General features: G+C 46.9%; 1 long non-coding RNA gene across 2 annotated transcripts; it reads right to left on the bottom strand.

The window, feature by feature from the left end:
* Nucleotides 1-1,459: 1,459 nt before the first annotated feature.
* LOC114210227 (uncharacterized) lies at nt 1,460-12,382 on the bottom strand. 2 transcript variants are annotated; one of them, XR_003609492.2, is made up of 5 exons: nt 11,905-12,382; nt 10,167-10,342; nt 9,172-9,324; nt 4,566-4,702; nt 1,460-3,518 (listed from the first exon to the last, which is right to left on the bottom strand). It is a non-coding gene; the product is annotated as an uncharacterized LOC114210227 (long non-coding RNA). The 2 variants fall into 2 exon arrangements; XR_003609491.2 differs by lacking the exon at nt 11,905-12,382 and having other exon boundaries at nt 10,167-10,658.
* Between the last annotated feature and the right edge of the window lie 5,102 nt (nt 12,383-17,484).

Raw genomic sequence — 17,484 nt, 5'->3', positions numbered from 1 at the left:
TCTCTCTCTCTCTCTCTCTCTCAAATAAATAAATAAAATCTTTTTTTAAAAAATAGCCACTAAGGAGGTGACTCAGGTGGGACGAGACAAACCTCTTCTTTTTAACTACAATTGAGAAAAATACCTTCAAATTAGGGAAGAGGCAGACCTTGGGTCACATGTACAACAAATAAGCAATGACTGGGAGCTCTTTTGATATTTAGACCAAGTGTAGAGGGCATAAATAGGATTATTTCAGCCCTAAAACAAAAGCTCTCTGTTGAAAGAATCTGGTGCACATAAACCGTTGTCTGTTTGGAGTACCTGAAGAACTATAAATGTAAATCATAGTCAAATCTAAAAATTGGTTAAGTTGGACTCATTTTAAAAAGAAATAAAGTGGAAACTTAATTTGCTTATCATTAGTTAGGCCAGTGATCCAGGACTGCATTGGGTGAAAATCTAATTTATCTTAGCAAACTAGGGCGTGGCCATCACTGATAAAATGAGGAAGTAATTTGAAGCAGTTCTTCTTCTATTTGGGTCAAAATATAGTTTGATCTCAATTTTCTAGGTCATTTAAGTAAAAGTTGTCCCTGGGAGTGGAAAATCAGTAATTGCTTCATTTCTCTGTTTTCTGTGGTAGGATGATTACACACTGGTATTTCTCCGAAGAAAACATAAGCACAACCTGGATCCAGTTTAGCATTAAGAGTGAATATGTTAATTATTCATTCATTCATTTATTTAGTCAACAAGATTTTATTGAGCACAGCGTGCCAGCCTCTGTTCTAGGCCCAGAAGAGAGGCGTGCTCCGAAGAAATATAGAGCAAAGAAGGGAGACAGAGCTTGGATGGTCAGTTTCATATGGGGTGGTCAGAGAGAGCTCCTCTTACAAGGTGACCTTGGAGCACACACAGACCCACAGGAAGAAAGAAGGGGCACCATGTAGGTACCTGAAGGCAAATGCTTCTAGGTAGAAAAAGACAAGCGCAAACACAGGAGCACCCCTGGGGTTTCTGAGGAACAGCAAGGAAGCCAGAGTGGGGGTCAAAGGACGGAGTGAGGAGGCAATCAAGTCAGAGTGGATGCGGGGGCCAACAGGACCATGTGGGGCCTTGTAGGTCTTGGGGGGACTTCTGGAGGCCTTTGAGCAAGAGACTGAAATGTCTTGATTTCCATTTTTAATATCTTTTTTTTTTTTTTTTAGAGTGCGGGTGGTAGGAGCAGAGGGAGAGGAAAAGAGAGAATCTTTTTTTTTTGTCTTTTATGCGTGCACTTTAATTCACATAAACGTTGTGTTTTATTTTCTTAATGTTTTTTTATTAACATATAATGTATTATTTGTTTCAGGGGTACAGGTCTGTGATTCATCAGTCTTACACAATTCACAGCGCTCACCATAGCACGCACCCTCCCCAATGTCCATCACCCAGCCACCCATCCCTCCCACGCCCCACCATTCCAGCAACCCTCAGTTTGTTTCCTAAGATTAAGAGTCTCTTATGGTTTGTCTCCCTCTCTGGTTTCGTCTTGTTTCATTTTTCCCTCCCTTCCCCTATAAACTTCTGTCTTGTTTCTCAAATTCCTTATATAAGTGAGATTATATGATACTTGTCTTTCTCTGATTGACTTATTTCGCTTAGCATAATACCCTCTAGTTCCATCCACGTTGTTGCAAATGGCAAGATTTCATTTTTTGATGGCTGCACAATATTCCATTGCACATCTATTCCACATCTTCTTTATCTATTCATCTGTTGATGGACATCTAGGCTCTTTCCACAGTTTGGCTATTGTGGACATTGCTGCTATAAACACTGGGGTGCATGTGCCCCTTCGGATCACTACAATTGTATCTTTGGGGTAAATACCCAGTAGTGCAATTGCTGATCATAGAGTAGCTTTATTTTCAACTGTTTGAGGAACCTCCATACTGTTTTCCAGAGTGGCTGCACCAGCTTGCATTCCCACCAACAGTGTAGGAGGGTTCCCCTTTCTCCACATCCTCACCAACATCTGTCGTTTCCTGACTTGTTAATTTTAGCCCTTCTGATGGGTGTGAGGTGGTATCTCACTGAGGTTTTGATTTGCATTTCCCTGATGCCGAGTGATGTGGAGCACCTTTTCATGTGTCTGTTGGCCATTTGGATGTCTTCTTTGCAGAAATGTCCGTTCGTGTCTTCTGCCCATTGAAGAGAGAGAATTTTAAGCAGGCTCCATGCCCAGCAGAGAGCCCGAAGTGGGGCTTGATCTCATGACCCTGAGATCATGACCTGAGCAGAAATCAAGAGTCGGACGCCTAACCGACTGAGCCACCCTGGCGCCCCTTGATTTCCATTTTTAAAGCCTCACTCCTCCCATTCCTCTTTAATAGAAGCATTTTCTAACAACTAAAGCTAAAATAGGAGCTCAAAGCTCAGCTCTAACACATGGTCTTTTACAGGAACAGGTCAGAGGCAGAGTTAGAGACAAAACCACAGAATGTTCTGGTATATTCCAGAACCTCAGCCATAGGACACTAGTAATGTCCCAATAAATGTATTTCTCTATTAGCATTAGTCTTAGCAGTATTATTTTATTCTTCCATAAGAGGATTTTCATACTCTCTTACTGATAGGGAAAGGGATGCTTGCAGAGCCAACAGCATTTTCCAGAAGCTCTGTAGGCATGGGTTTCTTCTTTCCTCGGTGATTTGGGATATTTGATGGTTTGCCCACAGGAGCTTGAACTCTGAGGATGTAAAAGCAGTAAGTTCAGAGCTTCGGTGGGGATAGTGGATGAACTGTGTCCGTATCACATCATTACAGGTCTTCCTAGGTTCTTAGAGTCCATCAAGACAATAAGCTCTGGATTGGTCAGTTATATGTTCTCAACAGATCAATAGCTTTCACAGGAAAGCAGTCTTCTTTATCCTGAGCCAAGAAGCATAGTCTATGGAATTACACAGACCTAAGCGGCAAGCCTGGTTCTGCCTTATTAACTGGGGGACCTTGACTAAATTACCCAGTCTTGCTGAGTCTTAGTTTTCTCTTCTGTAAAAGGGAAGTTGTGATGATGAACTGAGAACACGCTTGTAAAGCGCTTAGCATAGTGCAGAGTAATAATTAAAAGTCCACACGTGGTGAGTGCTGTAATTATGATTATTATGATCCTTATGAGCTTCCTGACATCATTCCCATCCATCCATCCATCCATCCATCCATCCATCCTAAGCAATTGCTATCCATGCTGGCTTGTTTTCCACACCTTCAAGGACCCACAGGCCAGTATACCATTGCTATGTCTTTTAGTCTTTCCATAACCCACGCTTTTCTGTCACTTCCTAGCTCACATCTTTCTTGGTTGACACCAGTAACCCCCACAAGGGCTCTAGGTTGTGCCTCTGTGGCCAGACAACAGTTAATCTGTTTGGGAGTCTGTTCTTTCAGGGGAGTAAACTGGGTGGAGGACGGAGACGGGGCTTGCAATGAACATATCTAGGGTCTGCAGAAAGGTCTTTGAGACCAAGTGCGGGAACGGAGTGGAGTGTTCTCACCTGCAAGAGATCGGAGATAACAGGGTACTGAACACCAAGTCAGGAGCCTCCTTGAGAGGCCTCTGTGCCCTAGCTTTGGAAAGAACTATATGCTCTGGGGCAGTGTTGCATTTCAATACAAAAGCAGACTGAAAATCAGAAATCAAGAGTCAGACGGATGCTTAACCGACTGTGCCACCCCGGCACCCCAGGGTAGGTAAGTAAGGCTTTTCTGCTGAGCCACTGGGGGCATACACAGCAGGAGGGCACCTTCATCTCATCTGAGCTCCAAAGTTTCAAAATAATCCCACTAGCACTTTTCTCTCTAATCCAATATGGTCTAGAGAAAGTTCTAGGAGTTCAGGTGCTTGAGCTGTGACGCAAAGTGTGTGCAAACCTTCCTAACTTACTAATTTATCACCACCACAGGGGCCCACACCCCTCCCCGGTGACATTTTAAGCATTGATGCACTCCACACAGAATTTACAATCAGATTCGCTTTTGTGGTTTCCTCCTCTCTTAGTTTTTACTGGTCACTGACCCCCAAACATCCCACTTTTCTGCTGTCTGTCTTGGATCCCCCTAGTAGCGGGGCCCCCACTGAAGCTAGTACCACCTACACCTACTGGGCTGCTGAATCTCGTCTCATATATTTTTTCTTAAAATGTCAAGTTAGCCTAGACGTAAAGCCAACTTTTGCAGCAGCATCATTAAACTCAGCTCAAAATCCCTTTCTCACTTTCATTCTTTTGAACCAAGGGGCTGCCTCCTCCCCCATACTTCTCCCATCTGACTGGCTTTTTCACGACAGAAAATCATCACTAACGTCAAAGCCCTTCTCCCTTCCTGGGGCTCTTCAGTAGATCCTACTCTGAGAACAAAAAACTTGCTGATTTTATACTCACTGAGAAAGCTTTAATTCTTCCCTTACCAAGTAATATAAAAAATAATGACAACCTGAACTGCAATGCTTTCCTTCTATAAGCGTAAAGCTCTTAAAATTAATATGGGATGAATTTCCATGGGAGTGAGAGAATGGAGGGCATGATACATATCAAGGCACCCACCTTCCTTCTCTTTCTCGAGACCAGGAAAATTGAAGGTGGAGGACTTTACAGAGGAAGCAGAGAGCAAAAGCACCGCCTTTCCTTGGTTTGCAACCAACACCACTGACACGTTGACATGGTAGATTTCGCGGAGGATTCTGGGGGTTAGGGCAAGGGTTTACATTGTAAGCCAGGTCAGCAGATAATTTAGAGTGGAGTGTTAGACATCCCTGTCCTTTGGAGTTCCTCAGCTGTCCCTTCCTGAGTGGCCCCTTCTCCGCTGGTGCCAGGATTCTGGCATGGTTCTCGGCCCCTTCTCTCTCCCCAGACACCCCCTATCTCCCTCCCACCAGCTTCCTGAAACCTTTGCTCAGAGACTTTCAAACGTCTTGCAGCTCCCTTAGCCTCCCTTAGCCCATGTTTTTACATTTGTGGCACACAGGGTGTCCTTCCCCCAGCTTTCATGGCCTCCCCCTCTTCTACCAGAAAGAGGGAGGAGAGAGCCCTAAATGTTTGTGATTGACAAAAGCCAGGAAAGCAAACTAGGCCACTGATCTTAGCAGTGAGATGGGGGATGATATCAGAAAATGAAATTCTTTCTATCGTCACTGTGACCATCAGCGTGACCTCTCCCCACCAGTGTGCTGTGGTGGGCCCTGTTGGCCAGCAAGGTGAGGCAGCTAGGCTCACAACTGAGTGGCTGGGCACTCGCTCCTGCTCACCCACAGTGGCAGACGGCAGAGAGAATCCCACTGAGTGTGTGAATCCCAGGAAGGAAGGAAGGAGGGAGGGAAGGAAGGATGGATGGATGGAAGGAAGGAAGGAAGGAAGGAAGGAAGGAAGGAAGGAAGGAAGGAAGGAAGGAAGGGTATTCAGCATCTCAGGGAGGCACTGGACACAGAAGAGAAAAAGTGCACAGCAGAATAACACCTCTTACAAAGGGCCATGAACCAGAGAATCCTGACGATTCATGATAAGAAACTTTTCCTTTTCTGAAACCTTGGCATCTTGGGGCTGTAGGAAGAGAGTCCTGGCAACAAAGTCCCTGAGTACAGCAGGTGGGGTAGATGCTGCTGAGGGATGTGCCCCTTCCTGTTGGAAATTTGGGCAAACTGAAAATCAGTGGGAGACAGGTAGTTTGGTTCTCTACCTACAAATCCGGACCTGTACATACTGGGGTCCTCCACCAAACTATCCCTTGGGTCACCGCGTCCCAATCCCACGGCATCGCCTGTGTGCCTCCTAATTACCCCAACGGGAGGGGAAGGCTGGCCTGGACACCAGCAGAGAGTATACGGGAATTCTCCCTACTGCCCTCACAACTCCTCTATTAATCTGAAATTATTTCAAAATTTCATTTAAAAATCAAAAGTCGTTATTTTACTGCTCAAAACCCCCATGGGATTCACATCGCACCCTGGGTAAATCCTTATCATGGCCTCCTGGGTCCTGTATGGTCTGGTCCACCTCTCTTTTTGATCTTATCTCCTTGTTCTCTCCCTCTTTCTTTTTTTTTTAAATTTTTATTGTTATGTTAATCACCATACATTACATCATTAGTTTTTGATGTTCTCTCCCTCTTTCTAACTCTTCTTGTTTCTACTGGCCTTCTTACTGTTCCTCAAACCTCAGAGCCTCTGTCCTGCAGGCTCCCTCCATCTGGCACAGTCACATCTGCACACGGCTTGTCCCAGGGCTGGATCCTAGGGACGTTCTATTTTTAATTTTTTGAGGATCCTCCATACTGTTTTCCACAATGGCTGCACCAATTCACATTCCCACCCAACAGTGCACAGGGTTCCCTTTAGTCCGCACCCTCGCCAACACATTATCGCCTGTCTTTTGTTTTTCTTTTTTCTTTCTTTCTTTTGAGAGAGAGAGAGAGAGAGAGAGTGAGCAGAGAGAGAACGGGCAGAGAGAGAGAGAGAGAGAGAATCTCAAGCAGACTCCATGCCCAGTGTAAAGCCCGACAGGGGCTTGATCTCGTGACTCCGAGATCACGACCTGAGCCAAAATCGAGAGTCAGACACCTAACCAACTGAGCCACCCAGGCGCCCCTACCTCCTGCCTTTTTATGACAATCAGGCCCACAGGTATAAGACGATCACCTCATTGCGGTTTTGATCTATGTTTCCCTGGTGATTACTAATGTTGAACATCTTTGCCCAGACCTGTTGGCCATTTGTAGTATGTTTTCTTTGGAAAAAATGTCTATTCAGTTCCTCTGCTCTTTTTTTGATTGGATTGTTTGGGTTTTTTGCTATTGAGTTGTACGAATCCTTGTATATTTTGAACATTAACCCCTGACTGGATTTGCGGTTTGCAAATATTTTCTCCCATTGCATAGATGCCTTTCCACCACATCTGTGGTGTTGGTTGTGGTGCGACAGCAAACAAATATACCTGCATAGTCACCCCGTGGGCTTCTCTTCCCCATAAGACAGTTAAACTCAGAAGAGTTTCACATCTGCTTTCTAGCTACATTTTCTTCCCTGGCAGTCTAGTTTATTCCAATTTCCTTAAATACCGTCTACATCTTGGTGACTGGCAAATTCTTCTCTTCAACCCCAACAACGCCTCTCAGTACCAGATGTATATATTCGACAGCTTGCTTTACCTCTGCACTTGGAGAGAATGTGCAAAGCAGAACTCTGATTTCCTATCCTGCAAACCTGTTTCTCCCCTTGTCTTCCTCGCCACGAGAGAGGCACCTTGCTGAGGGTGGGCTCTGCTCTCTCTCTCAACTCAGCTACTTGCTGAAGCCAAGAATCTAGGTAACATCCTGGGCTCCTCCGTCCTCTCATTCTGCCCACCCCAACATCCCACCATTTGTATGTCCTGCCAATTCTACACCCAAAATATAACGAGACTCAGCCCACTCCCGCCACCCCATGGCCACCACCTGGTCCACGCCCCCATCATCTCCTGGTGATGCAGTAAGTTCCTGTTGCCACTCTGGTCCCTCAAAGTCTAAGTTTTCCATATATATCCAGACGGATCCTTTAAAAGTACAATCAAACTGTGGCCATTCCTGCTTGGGAAGCTTTGCTAGCTGCCCTTGGTGCTCAGAGAAAAGTTCAAGTCCCTAACCTATGAGAGAGTCCAGCCCAGCCCGGCAGCTCCCTTGTGCCTCATCTTTTGCTACTCTGCCCTTTGCTCATCACACTGCCAGGCTAGTGATACCGTGATAATTTCGGAAACATGTCAAACTGTTCCCCCACTTTGCACCCCCACGTCCTGCCACCTGGGCTTGGCGGGCTCCAGCTCTCCCTTTGGTCTTGGCATCCTGAATGCCCCCCCTCCTCAGAGGTGCCTCCCTGACCACTCTCAGAAACTCCCGAGCCTCAGCCTGTGTGGATCCATCATAGTATTGATCACAATGTTGTTTGTCTGTTATGTATTGTCTGTCTCTCCCTCTCGAATGAAGGTTCTGTGACAGTGGGGCCACATCAGCTTGTCGGGAGCTATGAGAAATGCCCGTACCCCTTCCCCCAAAAATCACTGAGTGCATCGATGAATCAATACTCGGCCCCTTGGACCCTTCAGCCTGGCTGACAGCAGGCTTCCATATCTTGAGTTTGGGGAATAGGAAGTTAGGTTCTCTCAGGAAAATCTGGCACTGATTTGTGATCTCGAGTAAATCACTTCACTTCTCTCATTGCTCACTTCTTTCCCATGAGATGCTTCTTACCTAACTCTGCTCAGATGGATGGGCCCCGTGCCAATGAAGCAGGTCAGGCGGGAAACAGAGCCTCATCCTCATGGATGCAAGACGTTTGTTTGCAGGCACTTCCTGTGCAATGACTCTATTTATTCTAGAATCAGATTTAAGAATGCTCCCAGGAGGGCCCTCTGTTCCACTGCCATCGGTGATCCTAACTGCCTGAGTTGAAGCTATGGGGCAGGAAAACAGCACCATTTCTGGGTCCCAGAGCTGTTGTTCTTGAAGATTTCTGCCACTAAATTCTCTTGACAAAGAGCTCAGTATTGAGCCACCTTCCTGGTATGACACAATCAGAATGCTGCTCAGCTCATCGAACGTGTCACAGGACACAACAAAACAAGGGGACGTGTCTTCTACGAAGGGCTCCGGATTGTGAATGAACCAGTACTTCCAGAAAAGACAGTAGATTGCACACACAGCTGTATCAAGGGCACATCATCAGCCAGAGAGAGGAGGTAAGAAACACCAAGCTGAGCATGACCAGGCCTGCTGTACCCCTTAAATGGAACGGATTGATTTCCTGCCCAAGACACATTCACAAGCCCAGAAAATCTTCACTACGGATGACATGTGCCTGAAGGACACAGTATGAGAAGATGCCATTAGAGAAAATGTTAATATAGAGAAAGATATTTTCCTTCTCCTTTTTCTTCTCACTCTTTCAGAGATATCTCTTGGGGGAATAACCCTGCAGCTATTCATTCCTGGATTCAGACCAGTCATATGACTGTATGAAATTAAGATCCTCAAGCACAGAGAAGAAGATCGGCCCTGGATAAGGTCTTCGATCTACAAGTAGGACTTGGAATCATTGATTTCAAGTTCCTATGAATGGAACGTGATGTGTGAGTCCCTTGCATTCATGGAGACGTGATCTCCAGTTTTGAATGTCTTAGTACCTACCTTCCCACGCCAAAGCGCGTCCCCAGAAGCAGTAACCTCTGTTCCTTGAGCTTCTTGACTGTGCTGAGCCACTTCCAAATGGTGAGAGAGGACTTGAGCTCAATTATCAGGGTTTTGTGCTGAGATCAGGCCTTCTAGTCCCTGGAACGCTTCCTGAGAAAAGAAAACTACTTTGAAATTCTGCTCAAAATTAGCTCTGAGACGTCACCTAGGGATAATACATTCAGTTAGGTAAACACATTTCTCTCCGGAGAGAGTCAAGTATAGTAGACCTTTTTGTGAATTACTTTGCCCAGACACTCAGTCACACATTTATTCAATGCGTATTTATTACCCTCCAAGGCAGCGATCCATAAGTAAATGGAGTCATAAAGCTCAGGGAACAGGAGGCTTGGCTTGAGCTTTCTGGAAGGCCTAGACATTGTGGGGACTTTGGCTGGCTCACTGGATGGCCTGAAAGCAACAGTAATGGAGAGAAGGAAGGAGGAAGAAGGAAAAGAAAACAGGGAAGGGGGAAAGCATCCAGTCAACCGGCCATTTTCCTGGAGCCCCGGCAGAGCCCCAGTGCCAATGAATGGCATTGCCAAGTTTGCTCCTATTTGCTCTCCATAGCCACATGCTCTCATGTAGGGAAACTGCCTGGTTTATGGATAAACCAAAAACTTAGGACTTTTCGTTAGTTTTCAGGTCTACAAGTAGGACCTTCAGGTCATTTATTTCAAGCTCCTGTGAACTGAACACCCTCCATGAACCACCCTATGGTAACGACAAGTGCCATGATGGCAGCAGCTGATGCCACAAACATATGGAGCACTGTGTCCACATCCCTCTGAATCTTCCTTAGGGGAAGACCTACGTTGCTTTCTGTGGCCTCCAGCACCCACACGATCTGGCCCCTGCTACCTGGCTGGCCTCTTGCCATACCGTTCTCCTCGCTCACCGATCCCCACCCACCGCCTATCTGCTCCTTGAACACAGCCACGTTTTTCACTCACCGCAAATGATTGTTCTTGATATACCTCCCGGCCTTGGCACTCTTCCCCAGATCCTGACGATGCCAGCTCTTCTGCACTCAGGTCTCCGTCCTAATGTCACTTCCCGAATTTTCCACTTCTGGAAGTGGTTCTCCCCCCAAGAACAGCTAGGAAGACTGGTGTAGCTGTAACAACATCTGTTTGGAGGGACCAGAGAGCTATGAAAGCAGCAAGGAATTGCAGTTCTAAGAAAGAAAGGAGGCCAAGGGGTGAGCCTGGTGCCTGGGAGAACTTGTCCTCAGAGGCGTACGCAAATTCTGAACATGGAGGCCTAAGGCCTGAAAAACTGAGCGGAGTTCTCCACACAGCAAGAGACTATGGGTTTCATCATGCCATTTATATGTGAAATCTAAAAAACAAACCAAATGAAAAACAAACAAAAAGCAGAATCAGACCTAGAAATACAGAGAAGCAGCTGATGGTTGCCTGAGGGAAGAGAGGCAGGGGGTGGGGGTCGGGGTGGGGGCTGGGTGAAATGGGTGAAGAGGAGTGGGAGATACAGGCTTCCAGTTATGGAATGAATAAGTCATGGGAATAAAAGGTACAAGCATAAAGAATATGGTCGATGATATTGTAATGGCATGGTATGGGGACAGATGGTAGCTTCGCTTGTAATGAGCAGAGCATAACCTATAGAATTGTCAGATCACTATGTTCTATACCTGAACTGTGTGTGCTATACTTCAAACTGTGTGTCAATTATACTTCAAATAAAAAGAGAGAGACAGAGAGAGACAGAGACACCATGGGTTTCAGAAACAGCAGAGGAGGGAAGCCCAGGAAAATATCCAAGGCTATATCATTTGCCTTGGAAATAAGTGCGAACCAACAGACCAGCCCTGTCAGGGTCTGAAGCTCAATTTCAAATAATCTAAATCCTTGATTGAATTAAGGCAATCTGGAATTGTGAGTGTTTGTAGCCTAGATGACTGCCAGAAGCAAAAGTGTATCCTCTCTGGAAGAATATCACAGCATCAAAAGCCTCAAATGATCTCTGCAGATGTTCATATACAATATCCGGCACTCATTAAGACATAATTAGGCGTGGAGAAGATAAAACATGACCAAAAATGAAGACAAAAATAGACAATAGAAACAGACCCACAGCAGGTCCAGATCATAAAGCAGACCCAAACTTCAAAATAACCATGACAAACATGTTTAAGAAATAAAAGGGTGAAGGATTTTGATGGATAACTGGAAATTTCTGTTAAAAATTATAAAAGATGAACCAAATGGAAATTCTAGTGTGGAAAAATATCATCATTGAAATGAAGACCACACTGGATGGGTTTAATATCAGATTAGATAGAGCACAAAAGAAAATATGCAAACTGGAAGCTAGGCCAGAAAAAAATAGATGAAGGAGAGACCCAAAGATGAAGAAAGAAAACAAGAGACAAAAGACATTGTGAAAAGTTCCGACATTGTCCAACCGGTGTCGGAGAATGGGCCCAAATTGATACCACCTTACTGACGAGAATCGATGGCTTCGTGTGTGCGTGCGCACGCATGTCCACATCACAGTTCAGCATCTTTAGGAGCAAGGTTGTACTGACCTCAAGATTTTATATGTAGGAACATGGTGACATTACGTCCCTGCCAGATTTACACCCTCCTGGATATGTGCAGGGATCCCCACCCAATCCCCCACTCCTGCCCCCCTCCCAGCTCCTCTGATGTGTGTGACCCTGGTTACCACTCCCCGTGTCTTCCTCCATTCTTCTCTCATTTGGTGATGCTTGCTGGGGTAGTCATTAGGATTGGAAGTTAGCTGTGAGCCAGTGTTGCCATGGTAGAGACACGTGACAGCCGCATCTATTTTGTGTGGGAGCTTGAAGACCTGGTGCTCAATCAAAACTTCGTGCATGTTCTTATCTTCTTGCCTCAAAGTCAAGATGGAGCCTCCACGGGCCCAGTTCCTGTATGTTCACAAGAGACAGAGCTTCCGGCTGGTCTGCGAAGAACAATCAACGTGCCTGAGAAATGAACCTGTGTTGTTTGAAGCTGCGGAAACAGTGGGGCTCTTTGTCACCAGCATGTAACTCCGCCCATGTGTCCCCGCACAAGGTCTGCTTTTCACCATCTACTTCCTATTTCAATCCCGGCACCGGGAGACCTTTGCTTCCTTTCTTTCTCTCGGGCAACAGAATCTTAGTTTCCCCTTAGCTTCTCTGTATCTATTCTTCTTCCCTCTTTCTCTTGGCTGAAGGTGGTGGCCTTCTTTATCTCTGAGAAAGCACCTTTTATCCCGACAGCTGCAGCTCAACACAGCAAGGGAAGTTTCTCAGCAAACGACTACAAATCACGTCCTAGGGAAGGAGCTACCTCCCTCACCTCTCTGACGGCCTGAGGCCCGCAGTCTTCTCTGAACTTCCGTCATTCTGCCCCGGCAGCAACGATTCCCGCTGCAGACAGATGGAGAAGCTTCCCCAGGTCTTGTCTGACCGCGGAATTCAGGAGGTGACTCCCACTGGCAAAGCCTGCAGTTCCTTATGGATTCTGGGCCATTCCCTAGCAGGCTGTTTGCAGGCTGCAAATGTAAACAACAGGCTTTGGATTATAGCTCGAGAGCTGTATAAAAACTAAGAAGAAAGCAGTGCTTATGATGATGGCCTGGATGTGGTGAGCCTCATTTCCTGCGAACAAGGACAGAGAGGCTGGAGCAAAATATTTCCTCTATTGTTTTTAATGCACAAAATCAGCTGCGAGTGTGTGTGTGTGCGTGTTTAGATATGAAAGGTCCTTCCTCTCAGATTAGCAAGAGATAAGGAAATCCCTCCTGATTCGCAAGCTAAAATTATTTTTCATTTGTTGAGTATTTTGTTTCTAAAAGCTCCGACAGATCTCTGAATTCAAAGGCTGCAGTGGTGAAGGTGTTTGTGCATGCGTGTGCACGCGTGCGGATGGACACACACACACACACACACACACACAATTTTCTTCAAGCAGAGTGATGATGAAAGTTTCTGTCCCTCCCAGGCACAGAAGGATGAGTCGGAAATATCATTTGGAGGAACCCCGTCTCTCCAGGGGACAGGTGGAGTCCTGACGCCCTCTCTGAAGGACACTGGCCGCTGCTGGGCTCAGTTGGCTGTTTTCTGCCAACAACGTAGCCAGATTCTAGCACTGAGTCTCTGAGTGACCCAAGGCAAGAGCCAGGTTCTTTTTACAAAAAGCTAAAAAAAAAAAAAAAAAAAAAAAAAAATCCCCTTTCTCTCTTGCTTCCCCCACAAACCACAGCAGGTAATTTATCTCCACTGCTGGCTGCAGCTGGAGCAGGGCTGGCTCCCCGACTCGGAGAAGTGGCGGCCGGTTCAGGGCTGTGCCCTTCTGCTGAACACTTTGGAGTTCTTCCTTTCTCAGACTCACATAATGCTTCTCCCTGTAGTACTCAACAGTTGGCAAGGCTGGCGGCTCAATTCTCCAGGCAGGGCTGAAACAGCTGCTGTCCAAGGAACTATTTAAAAAATACTGGTGTTCCTTAGAGGCAGGGAGGTGAGAGTGGCTTATTTCTTTGGAATCCGGGAAGAAAATGAAATGCAGTCCATCTACCCAGCGCCAGCCGTGTTTCATGGGCAGAGCAGGTGGCTGCCTCTATGTTGGTCTGTGAAGGGTGCCAAGAAAATCCCCAGCCAAAAATCCACCCCCCCCACACCCAACTGGTCATGAGATGCTAGAATCTACCATCCTGTATCCAGTCCTCCTTTCCTCTATGATTCCTCCTTCAGCATCCTCGCCACCAATGCAAGCAACTTTAGAAGGAGGAGATCGTTGATTCTTAACTCTTTGCTATGGGCTGCATTGTGTTTTCCGAAAGTCTTACGTTGAAGCTCTAACCCATAGAGGCCCAAAATGTGGCCATGTTTAGGGAATGGACCTTTAAAGAAGTAATTAAAGGGACGCCTGGGTGGCTCAGTCGGTTAAGCGTCTGCCTTCGGCTCAGGTCATGATCCCAGGGTCCTGGGATCGAGCCCCACATCGGGCTCCTTGCTGAGCAAGGAGCCTGCTTCTCCCTCTGCCTGCCTCTGTCTCTCTTTCTCTGATAAATAAATAAAATCTTTAAAAAAAGAAAGAAAGAAAGAAAGAAAGAAGTAATTAAAGTTCAATGACATCTCATGGTGGGTCCTAATCCAATCCGACTGGCATCCTCATGAGAAGAGGACATTTGGACACATAAAGAGATGTCAGGGGTGTGTAAGCACAGAGAAAAGACTTTGGGAAGGCCGCCATCTGCACACCAAGGAGAGGGAGGGGCCTCAGAGGAAACCAACCCTGCCAGCACCTTGATCTTGGAATTCCGGCCTCCAGAACTGAGAAAAAATAAGGTGCTGTTGTTTAATCTATCCGGTCTACAGTATTTTGTTATGGCAACTCTAGCAGACTCATACACACCTTAATGTAAATTAGTTTATCCAATCCTCTGCTCTTTGTCAATTAGTGGAGGTTTGGAATAGAAATGAGGAATAGGTTCTTCCCAAGAAGGGAAAGGTCTGGAGAAAATTCCCGAAGAATTATGGGAGCCGAGCACATGGGAAGAATGGTGTGATGGATTGGGAGGAAGAGCTCGGGAACGGGAAGGAGGAAGGTCGTTATACCACTTATATCTGCTACTTATGTAGGATTATATGGTTCCAAAGTGCTTTCACATTCCACATTTTATCCTGATGACTGTGTAAGGGAGATACATTCTCCATTTCTGAATCTCAGAAAAGATGGGTCAATTGCTCAAGGTCACCTACAGAGCCTAGACTCAAACCCGATTCCATTGAGACGCACTAAAGACGATGTCTCTGGCTTCCCAAGTTTGCTGTGGTCAACCCTGTGCACGTCACTCTCTCCGCCACTATGCAGCTTCCTCTGGCCAGTGCGAGCTGGACTTCCCCAGGAACAAAGGGCCAAACCACTCCTAACCCCCCAGTTTTCCACTGCAACCTCTCCCACAACTGAGACTCCCTTTGGGGCCAGAACTGTGTCTTGGCCCCCTCTGAAGCCCTCGCCACACCTGAGGGAGAAGACTTATCTAGGAGCAGAACATCTGCTGATTGAACCAATATGACTCCACTTTATTTTTTGCAAAAGCCAGGTCTGGATTAATCCAAGACACATACAAGGACTTATTCCAAAGATCCTTCAAAATGGAGTGAAAGGCACTAACCTGAACACAGGGGGCCCCTTTGTCAAGCGGGGCAGCCAGCTGCCGTCACCGAATCCAAGGGCAGTAGCTAACCTAAAATCACACCCGGGGGCCGCTGATGACACCCAGACCTGCCCTACCACGGGTTCGGGAAGAGGAATGGTGAGCGGCCAAGGAAGTCTCGGTGCCACGGAAGAACAAGGGTCAGAAGCCAGAAAGTTCTGTGCAAACTGCTGCAAGGACCGCTGGGAGCGGGGCGCAGACCCTGTAGAGAAGCAACGGGCAAAACCTGGCCTAGGAGTTCAGGGACCCAATCCCCCCAGGCTGGGCTGAGGGGCTGGATCCCCGCCTAGCTGGGAAATGGGCTGGAAACCGGCAGCCGCAGCTATTCCAGCAGATACGAAGGAAGGAAAGGAGGGAGGAGGGAAGCCGCTGTTCTCCCTCCCTGTGGCCCGGACGCATCTGCTGAGCGAGGCCCTCCCCTCCCCTTGTCCCTTCGGGCTCCCAGGGGCGAAGGAGCCGAACCTGCTCAGAGAGCTACATTAGAACGGCTAGCAGCAGGGAAAGCCCAGCAAACAGAGCCTCGCTACCAGGGGAAGGTCTTCAAGCTAAATCTAGACTCTTCCTCACCAGGATCTCCATAGCTCTGGCTAGATGGATGCTCTGCTCTGCCGCTGTACAGCAGCACATTTTTGTCAAAATCCTAGAATGGAAGAAGGCATGGCTCATCTTCAATGTTTGTACTGCAAACCTGTTTCTGCTAGGGGAGCAAAAGATCTCTCCTTCTCTCCCCCGCTCCCACCCTCTCTCTCCCTCTCCTGCCCTAGATCTCCCTGGTAATAAAAAGTCGCCTGAATGTTACTGGAAAGGCTGCCCCACCGAGCCTCCCATGCTTACCACAACCACCCACCTGGGCATGAGCAGCCGCTTGGAAAACCGTCCACCTGCTGCTTGGTTGGGACTTGCTGTTTGTTTGATTTCTCCATGTGTCACGCACCGACTCCTAGTGTGGAGGCTTTCGCTTTGTGTAAGAAATACAAATGGAAACACATATACTCTGAATTCTTTCTGGAGGTGAGAGTAAATGATTTCTAAGATTCCTGCCAGAAGCTACTGCAAAGAAACCAAAATCTAACGGATAAAGATTCTACCTGAAATTGTCTGAGATCTAAAGCACACAATCTCAGTGGACACAGACTTGCGAATGAGTCTAACAGTAAGATGACCATAGCTCATGTTTACTGAGCACTAACTATGTGCTAACTGCGCCACCTCTGAGGAATGATCCTTAACATATCCCTGTGTTACAGATGAAGAAATTGAGGTTTGCAGGGCTTGAATGATGCCAGAACCACAGCGCTGGGAAGTAAGGGCGCAGGAACTTCCTGTCCATGTCACACCCATCTGACCACCTCGGCAGGCTGGCATTCAGAGGAAGCCAGTCCCAGTGATGAACCTGATCCTGGGCCCTGGTTGCGGTTTCCCATGACAAGCACCCAGACTTCAGCGTGGTGACTCGGCTGGGGCTGCTGAGCCCATAGTTTTTCTCTGCTCCTGATGTAGATTCTGACCGTTTCTCACTTCGCCTTTATCCCTGCACCGTGTCACTGCTTCTTAGCCTCGACTGTGTTCAGACAGAATCTTTCCCCAAACGCTCTGGAAATGAGTTGTTTGAGGTCAACAACTCTGGGATCAGAGGCAAGGGTCTGCACCTTCTAGAAGGGATACCTGGTTGGTCAGACGGTCCTGCCTTTCCATTCTATCTGCTTCCTCTAGTCGATTTTTAGTCTCTCGAGGCCAGGGACTGTCATTTATCTTTGCATTTCACTGTCACCTAGCAGAGAGTTTTGATCACAACAGATGTTTATTAGATGTTGGCTTAGTTGAGTTCGGTGGCTACAGGATCATAGATACGTTGGGGAATTTTAAGGTCATTTTAGCCACCCCCCTTCCTTCCAGTGGGACTTTCCTAAATCTAGGTAGATGAAGGTCTGGCCCACTGACAACCAATTCCACTTTGACATTTCAAACAACTGCCTTCACAGACCTTACACATCATCCCACGCAAGGACGACAAATAGATGCCCTTTTCTGAGCTGATCAATTCATCACCATGTAGCTACAGCAGTGCTATCATTCATT

This window comes from Eumetopias jubatus, unplaced genomic scaffold, assembly GCF_037043125.1.
Source record: "Eumetopias jubatus isolate StellerSeaLion01/CBP00866 unplaced genomic scaffold, mEumJub1_p1.0 scaffold_17, whole genome shotgun sequence".
NCBI classification, from domain to species: domain Eukaryota; kingdom Metazoa; phylum Chordata; class Mammalia; order Carnivora; family Otariidae; genus Eumetopias; species Eumetopias jubatus.
The sequence above is the reverse complement of the archived record's forward strand: the minus strand, read 5'-3'. Positions and strand labels throughout refer to the sequence as shown.